Source organism: Petaurus breviceps, unplaced genomic scaffold, assembly GCF_028583685.1.
Source record: "Petaurus breviceps papuanus isolate PSGF00001 unplaced genomic scaffold, PetGlider_PUasm1.0 37, whole genome shotgun sequence".
NCBI classification, from domain to species: domain Eukaryota; kingdom Metazoa; phylum Chordata; class Mammalia; order Diprotodontia; family Petauridae; genus Petaurus; species Petaurus breviceps.
Genome location: NW_027186296.1, coordinates 23590994 through 23599954, shown reverse-complemented (window position 1 = coordinate 23599954; position 8961 = coordinate 23590994). Strand labels below are relative to the sequence as shown.

The window sequence follows — 8961 nt, the reverse complement described above, 5'->3', positions numbered from 1 at the left end:
AGGGAGGGAGGAAGGAAGGAAGGAAGGAAGGAAGGAAGGAAGGAAGGAAGGAAGGAAGGAAGGAAGGAAGGAAGGAAGGAAGGAAGGAAGGAAGGAAGGAAGGAAAGAGGGAGGTAGGGAAGGAGGGAAGGAAGGAGGGAAGAGAAGGGAGGAATCTAGCCAGTAAATCCCAAGTTAACTTGGCAGCTTCCAGGGTCCCCATTCAGGCAGTGTGGACTACTCACAGGTTGTTTGTCCTGTCTATATATGCATACAATATACATCACATACATTGTGCATTTATTTAATTAACACTATATTTCAAATGTATGATAAACTGGGTGCAGAATTGAATAGGAGAAGAAACCAAGTTGGATTACATTTGGGAAATTTTACAATGCTTTTATGATACTGACACAGAGCAATGTAAATGAGACCACTGTCAGTCAAATAAGTTTGTATTAGCATTCCTTAAGAGGCTACCAAGTAAGTGAAGAATGCAAATCACCAAGACCAGGGTATGAACACTAAGTTAGTCCATTAAAACATATAAAGGTTGTCTCTAAAGTTTTAATGCCATGTTAAGGTTAAATGGATTAATAGCATGAATAGCATTAACAGATTCAAATGTCACTGAGACTTTTAGGATACTCTGAGTATTGGATGGGTACTCCAAAAAAGAAATAAATTGTACACAGGATTGAACAGGAGGAGGATACCAGGCTGTACTTCATTTGGGAAATGAGCAGTGTTTCCAAAAATCCTGACCTACTTCTTGTAGCCAAAATTCCATTAAAATAAATCCCTATGATGCCATATGCCTAGAAATCATGGGACAAAGTAATTTGTGAACTCTCCAAATTATGGGAGACCAAAATAACCATATAAAGACAAATAACATGAATAAAATGGAGGCAGCATAATACCAGAAGAGATTTACATGATAAGTGGTATACAGCATATCCTCTATGACTTATATCCCCAGAAAAAAAAGTCATGTAATAAAAAAGAACAGATCAAATGGTATATTGATGTTCATTAAAAAAAAAGCCCGTGGCAAAAGTAGTAGAAAAAGTAGTAGTAAATAGAGGAGGAAGAAGAGAAGAGGTAGCAGCAGTAGCAGCAGCAGTAGTAGTATTTTACAGATGAAGAATCTGAGATTCCAAGAAGTTAAGTGACTTCAGGGTCACACAGCTCTCATGTGGATTTCTAAATTGAGATTTAAACCTGTATCATCTTCAATCTAAGTACAAGAATTTATGCACTCTATGTATCATCCTATCTGTATAATAAAGAACATGAATCAGTAAGGAATTTTACCAATGATAATGATGTGCTCTTTTATATCACATTGGGATCAATATCCAATCTTCCAAATGTTAAGAGTTGTCATTGAAATGGTGACAGTCTCCTTTGGAATTCAGTATTCCCTTCTCTCCAACTCAGTTAATAATGCGTTAGTGAATAGAGCTCCCCTTTCTTCCTTATGAGTTATGTAATACAGCAGTATACTGTAGGACACTGCACGTGTAGTCAGGAGACCTAGTTTCATGTGCTAGCTCGAACACTTACTAGCTATGCATGAGGACATATAAATCATTCTGAATCTCTTAGCAGGTTTCCTCATCAGTAAAAGGACAATAATATTTTTACAACCTGCCTCAGAAGGTGACAGTGAGTGAAGCACTCTGTAAATCATCATCATCATCATCATCATTATTATTATTATTAATTTATTACTATACATAGAAATTTACTTGACCATTTCTTTTCCTGGATTCCCAGAAACAAACTTCTAAGACTTTGGGATAAACCAAGTAGCCCATGCTGAAGCTTTCATTTAGTAGTTTAACTGTTGTTTTGGGGGCCTGGTTTTATTGCTGCAAGGCTGGTAGGGGAGTAGGGGGAAGGCTAGGCAGGGAGAAAGAAAGAAACACTTTTAAATGATTTCATGCCCTACAGTTCAAGTCAGAATTGTATTACTCTTGGCCAAAGGCTGTACAAGACTTAAAAAGACTATATACAATGTGACCTATAAATTAAGTTATAAAGATCAAAATAGAAAAAAAAAGTGAATTTCAGGGTCAAAATATATAGTATTTCAAGCTTGGTTTCATAAAAGACGCCATTAAGTCAACACATCACAGTTATGATTTAAGGGCAATGTCTAAAATACTTTTAGCTATAATTTTTGAAGCAGTCAATACAAAGAATGACTCTAAAAATGATATCCCTATCCATGTCAGGCAAAAACTAATACATTCCCAGCATTGTTCTAGAGTGACCATAAGCCAAAATTACTAAAAATAAAATAAAATAAAATAACATGGGGGTATAAGATTTGTAAGGCAGAACAAAAGTTAAGGTAGGTGATCCTCTAATTCAGTCTTCCAAGTACAACCATATCAGCTAGGAGTATCTGGTGGTCTTCATTATTCAATCAACTAACTCACAAACATTTATTAATCACCTATTATATACCAGGCACTGATACCTACCTTCAGTCATGTTCAGAAACATGATTTAGAAATTGATTTCTTTTTTTTTCATTCTCTTTTTTTTAATGCTTTATTAGAAATTGATTTCTTAAAAGGTCTGACATGTCCCCAAAGATTTCACTGTGGTGGAGGTTTTCCTCTTCAAATTCAAACTTTCAAAGAAAACATATGTATATCTGAGCTTAGAAATTGTGCTCTATTATGTTTTCAGAGGTCTACTGCACTGGAGCAAAATATATTCCTTTTAAATGCTATAAATTCAATTTTTTATTTCCATAGCCTGGGCTACCACACACACACACACACACACACACGTCCTGCAGAGATCTATGCCTAGATACAAGTGTAGAGGGGATAGGCTAGAAAGGGTTGGGGGAAGTTCTCTTTCCTTTTCCCCAAGGACACAGTATAGGAAACAAAGCTTCTATTTATCTCCACATAACCCAGAAGCATAGTCATGAAACAAGGGTGGCTAATAGTAATAAATGAACAAAACCAGCAGCATTTATGATTAGAATTTCTCCTCATCAGGAAGATCCTGACACTACTCATACCAATAATACCTGATCTTAGTAGCACAGGAAAGGGACTTTGTGCCTAGTTGCAAGAGTTGCTAGGAGGCCTTGTGATTGGCTGAGGCATAGAGTGACTTGTGGTTCACATGGATATGGAACACCAAACCCACAGAGGGTCCTTTTTTCTGCCCTTCCTCTGAGAACCTACCACACTGCACTAGGGACAAAGTCTTCTCTTTATAATCCCAGACATGGCACTATCAAGCATGGCACTGGAAGGGCAAGAGTGGGGGTGGGGGGAAGTGGGGTGGGGTTTCCTGAGGGCAGTAACTGTACTTTTGACTTTCTTTGCATCCCTACTCCTTAGCCCAGGGTCTAGCACATAGTAAGCATTTAACAAATTCTTGTCGACTGAGCTGAATTCAAGCATTTCTTTCAAGTGCTTTATATTGAAAATGTGATAAAAAAATGTTACCAGCCTCATAATGCAGAAATGATGACAGCTACCTAGTCAGACATAGTAACAAGCTATAGGTAGTAATGCCTAAATTGAAAGTAAATAATGTCCATAATGTGGAAATACAGTTTTCATGACTTCATGTGTATAATGTTATCATATTGCTTGCCTTCTCAATGGGTGGGGGAGGGGCTGGAGTGAAAGAGAGAATTGAAACTCAATTTTTAAAAAAATGTTTTTTTTAACATAGAAAACAATGTCAAAAATAACATAAGAAAAGAATGTCTGTGAAAAAATAAAATTTCATTCTCCTTATCAATTCCTCCCCATTCACTCTGTTATTGATGTTCAGACCTGTGATTATTATTAGTATAGGGAAATCCAAGTGGAAACTCCTTCCACTAAATTATATTGCCAACTCTTTGTAACTTAGACTTTTAAAGAAAGCAGGCTATAGCAGAAGGTTAAATGACTTGTGTGAAGTCATACAATTAGAATGTGTCAGTCAAAACTCAAACCTGTGTTTTTCTGCTCCGAGGCTGCCACCATATGAATTGGTCTCCCATACTAGCTAAATGAGAGGGGAAAAAAATCATCCTTCTGAATATTATCTAAAATTTAGTCCTGAACATCTTTGGAGAATACAATTCTTTTACTTTTCCCAAACTTAAATTAACTGTTTTTACTCATAAATGGGAAGAATTGGTGGAAGGAAGTACTTGGTCTTACTTTTTTGATTCCTGGCACATTTTTAGGGAAGAAGATGACCCTAAAATATGACCTGTCATTTTGGATCAGTCATTGAAATCTTAAACTTCCTTAGAAGGCACAACTTGGTTTGTGCTGTACTTTGCTTCTAAGAAAATAGAAAATGAACTGTTTGCTATTTTTTTTTACCTGGTCAGTCCTTCATCATTAATATAAAAGCAAATTCTTTCAGCCAGTTCCTTTCACCCTGAGGATGCCACTGAAGAGTTCCAACATTGAAGAACTGATTTTATTCTATTTAACATTTATTGTTGGTTTTCATGTAACAACTGAATGTGACAGCTTGTCAAGTCTGACACTGAAATGGGGCTGCACAATAGAAGTCACATTTCATTTACATTGCCAGATATGTGCCCTTCGGAAATGGGCATCTGAGGGTTTTGGAAGGGTGCTCTGTGGACTCTGACCTCACCTCTACCATGCCACAAACCAGAAGCTTTCACTCATGCCTTCAGCCACATCACAAAGCTGCATGGTCATTTCTAAGCTAAAACATAGCTTAGTATATGCTGTAACAAAAAAGAAATGAATAAAATCCCATGAAATTAGCAAACTCGAAGCTTAAATTTAATAGCCTTTGCATTTTTTTTCCTTTTTGGCTAATCTTCATAAGAATACATGTCTAAGGTAAAAATTCAACTCCATATTTCCAAAGACAATAAAAAGGAGTTCCCCCAAACCCAGGTGAAGGGCATCCTTGTTTTACTTTCTTTTCAGATACAGCAGTACTTAGGAGGGATGAGAAAGTCTTCTATCCTATCATCCTGGGGAAGAATAACAGAAACATCAGAGAGCACTCATATATTCACGAACCAAATCCTTCTCCTTCTACCTGCCCAGCTTCCAGGTTAACCTCAGTCCTTGGACCAAAATAGACTTAGGATTTCCATCCCAGTCTCACTGGAGAATATTCCTAGTTATCTATGTTGTCTATACTCCAGCTCCCTGGGCATAAATGATGCTTCTTTCAGCATACTGGTCAATGCCTAAATTAGCTAAGGAGAAGAATCAGGTAGTTGATAAAATGAATACAATTCTGCAACTAGATACAAGAAGACTTGAGATCAAATTTTTCCTTAGACACCAGCTGCATGATTCTGGGAAAGGCACGACCTCTCCAAGCTTCAGTTCATAAATCCATAAAAATGGGGATAATGATAGCACCTTCCTCATGGCAATTATGGGGATCAAATATGATAATGTAAGTAAAGTGTTTCTTTATATACCTTAAAGTATCATATAAATATTAGGTCTAATAATTGTTATCATGTACCATAACATATTATTAAATAATAATATAAATTTTAAAATTTATATTATTATGTAGATTGATGACCAGACTTGCCCTTAGAAAGACCAGACTTCTGTCCCTTAACCCCACAATCCCAGAAAACTCTCTTAAACCATGTCATAGAAGAGCTTCTTACTTTCCTTAAAAGAGGGATTCTTTAATCCTGAATTACATGCACAAATGAAATGACAAATAGAGATCCACCCTTCTAATTCCCCACTCCACCTCTCCCCTTCACAAAAAAATGGTTGTAACCACTAAAAGGGATAGAAGTATTTATGTTTCTCTGTCCAATGAGACAGACAGAGACAGAGAGTCAGAGAGAAGCAGAGAAAAGGATAGTGAGAGACAGAGACAAAAACAGAGAGACAAGGTAAGTTGGGACAGGTGTAGGGCTTGAGGTTGTATAAGATGCAATATGGGTTATCTGAAAAGCAAATGTTTATCTGTGACAATAAAAAGAGAGAGAGAAATCATCAGACTGGGTGTTGCTGATAGCTTGTGATTATCCAAAATGATATCCTGATCTGGGAAGACAGAGAGAGCGATGCCACCACTCTCCATGCTGGGAACTCTATGTGGGAAGGGCCTGACATGACTTGTCATGAAAATCTTTACAATCTACTAGTACATGCAGGGACAGTGCCTGAAAGTTACTATAAAGTTGAGGGAATAATGAGATATGGGGACAGATTTTCCCTTCATCTTTTCTGCTATTTGTCTACATCTTTTTCGTATTGTGTTTCATATAGAATTTATCTCAGGAAAGAATGCCCCAGTGAAGCCCTGCTTATTTTTCATCTCAGTCACATATCTCTAATGTTAAAGGAATTTGAAGATCTTCCCTGCCTCTTAATAGGTCCATGTGACCTGCTTTGAACTTTGGCCCAGTCCACAGCTTGAGTCACATGGAGCCCATGGTGGGAGGAGCTTGCCAAATGGGTAGAGCAGGAGGAGAAAGCAGGACAAAGTTGGGAGAGACCTGAAGCAGAGCATATATTGCAGTGAGGGAGGGAGGAGTTTTGCCTAGGGGAGCTTGTTTGTGTGGAGGTCTAATAGAGGGAAGGTTTGGGGATTTCAGCGCTTCCTGGATTGGTGATGTGTATAAACTTCTTTGTTACCATGATGGAATTGGCTCTCTGGTATCTGAATAAATATCTTGGTTTTGTCTTTGAGGAAGAGAGTTTGTTATATTTTGCAATTGAACCCTGGAAATACAACTACATATTCACAGCAGCTGCTATAGGCATTATATTGGCAATATAACATCACCGAACATCATTAAGATTTAAGGAGATAAACTTTCTGCAGAACTCTGTCCTACTCCCTCCCTAGTAAGCCCTTGAATAACTTCCTTTTTCTATTAGATAACACTTACCAATTCCTCATTGTTCAGAGATGTCCTAATAACCATGGCAAGGGAGATTCCAGATTTGCGGGCAGCTAATGTCTAAGGCAAATATGAAAAAAACTATTATTAATAAATAGAGCAAGAAGGGCAGACTACAATATGAAAAGTGAAACATTAACAGTTCCTGCCTGACCTAGGAGGACACTAATGTGTGACATCTCCATTTCAATTTCCTTTGGAAGCATTAGGCAGAGCTGCCATTTATTTATTTTGACTACATATCTTTACATGACTGTTACTTATACTTTTAAAAATGCAAAATTATATAATGTTAGAAATAAATGTGGTGTTACTCAATTGTTTCATTAGTTTCTGACTCTTCATGACCCCATTTGAGGTTTTCTTTGCAAAGATTATATATATATATATATATATATCTTCTCTAACTTATTTTACAGATGAGGAAACTGAGGCAAACAGGGTTAAGTAACTTGCTCAGGGTCACACACTTAGTACTTGTCTGGGGTTAGATTTGAACTTAGGAAGATGAGTCTTCCCAGGCACTCTATTTCACTGTGCCACAACATTACCCCAATCTAGACCATTCCCTAAAAGTTTACAGATAAAGGCACTAGGGTCTATGTTACTAGAGAAGAACTAGTTAAAAGACTTGAGTTCCAGTTCTAATTCTTACTACCAATGGGGCCCTGGGGAAAAAAAAAAAAAAACACTTTACCACTATAAGCCTGAGTTCCGTTGCCTGTAAAATAGATATAAAAATACCCTGTTTTGCTTAACACCAAGGGCTGAGGATCAAATGACATAGTGAACTGAAACTAGTTGGAAGAGTTATAATGTTCTATGTATAGGCATAGAATATTGGCATAAAATATGTAAATTATAAACACTATTAACTGACTTGTCCAAAATTATACCACAGTCTAATGGTATTTATGGCATTTTTTTCAAAGAATCCCTTAAATAAACATAAAAAGTTAGGTAAAATTTGATTTATTACATGAAGTTGTTGCAAACTAAGCCCATGTTAATAGATGATGGATCTGGAACATTGATTTGGGACTTAATTAAAAAAAAATATTTCATAGCCACATTGGAATGGTCTTTTAGATCCAACCTGAAAAATGTTTTGCAACTTTCTCAAAAATTGCCTGTTTTAATGAGAGAAAAGTCAAGGTTGGGGGTCAAAATACAAGGGTTGTATTTTTGTACTTGCTATAATGGGGGTGTCATTCAATAGTCATAATTGTCAAAATGAGATGCCTAATATTTATGAAGGTTTGGGGCATATAAAGCATACCAAGTTTTTCTAATGACTAAGAAATGACAACTATTATAAGGCTTTAAAAGTAGTCTTCAGCTAGACACAGGGACATCAGGAGAATCACTAGTCAAACAGAGTTCTACTGCAAACATAATTCTCCTTTGGAGCTCCATGGCTTTGTAGTATATTTTCTTTTATTTTCTTTTTTTTAAGCAATTGGGGTTAAGTAACTTGCTCAAGGTTACACAGCCAGTTATTTCTGGGTGTGGTGCTGAGTATCTGAGCCCAGATTTGATCCAGGTCATCCCGACACTGGAGTCAGTGCTCTTACTCACTGTGCTACCTGGCCGCCCCTGTAGTATATTTTCTAAAGGAGAAATATTCCCTGAGAAAAATCATAGCAAGCGTACCTTAAAAGTTTTTCAACAGCCTGATTTATTATCCCTGAAGAGAAGAAATCTCCCCCCAGATTTGCAGGGGTTGTTTTGTTTGTCCTTTGTCACAAAATTATAATGATCAGTTTTTTAGCTGGGACTGACACTGTGTGACCCCATTCAGGTTTTTCTTAGCAAAGATTCTGGAGTGGTTTGCCATTTCCTTTTCCTTCTCCAAAATTATATACTTAGTTTTTATCTATATATTTGCTGTTGTTGAATGGGGTGATATATTCTTTGATTAGCTCTGCCTTATATAACAATCCAGTATCCCCTCCTCACAATTAAATGCAATATAATCTTGGGAGTTCAACAAATATTAATTGAATGAATTAAACACACACACACACACACACACACACACACACACACACACACACACACAC

The 8961-nt window shown here is 36.9% G+C and overlaps 1 long non-coding RNA gene across 1 annotated transcript in view; it reads right to left on the bottom strand.

Moving 5' to 3' along the window:
* Positions 1 to 6942: 6942 nt before the first annotated feature.
* The window catches only part of LOC138169014 (uncharacterized), a 3553-nt gene continuing 1534 nt past the window's right edge, over positions 6943 to 8961 (bottom strand). The window contains exon 3 of the long non-coding RNA XR_011170252.1: positions 6943 to 6958. This is a non-coding gene — a long non-coding RNA (uncharacterized lncRNA). The remainder of the gene's footprint in view (positions 6959 to 8961) is intronic.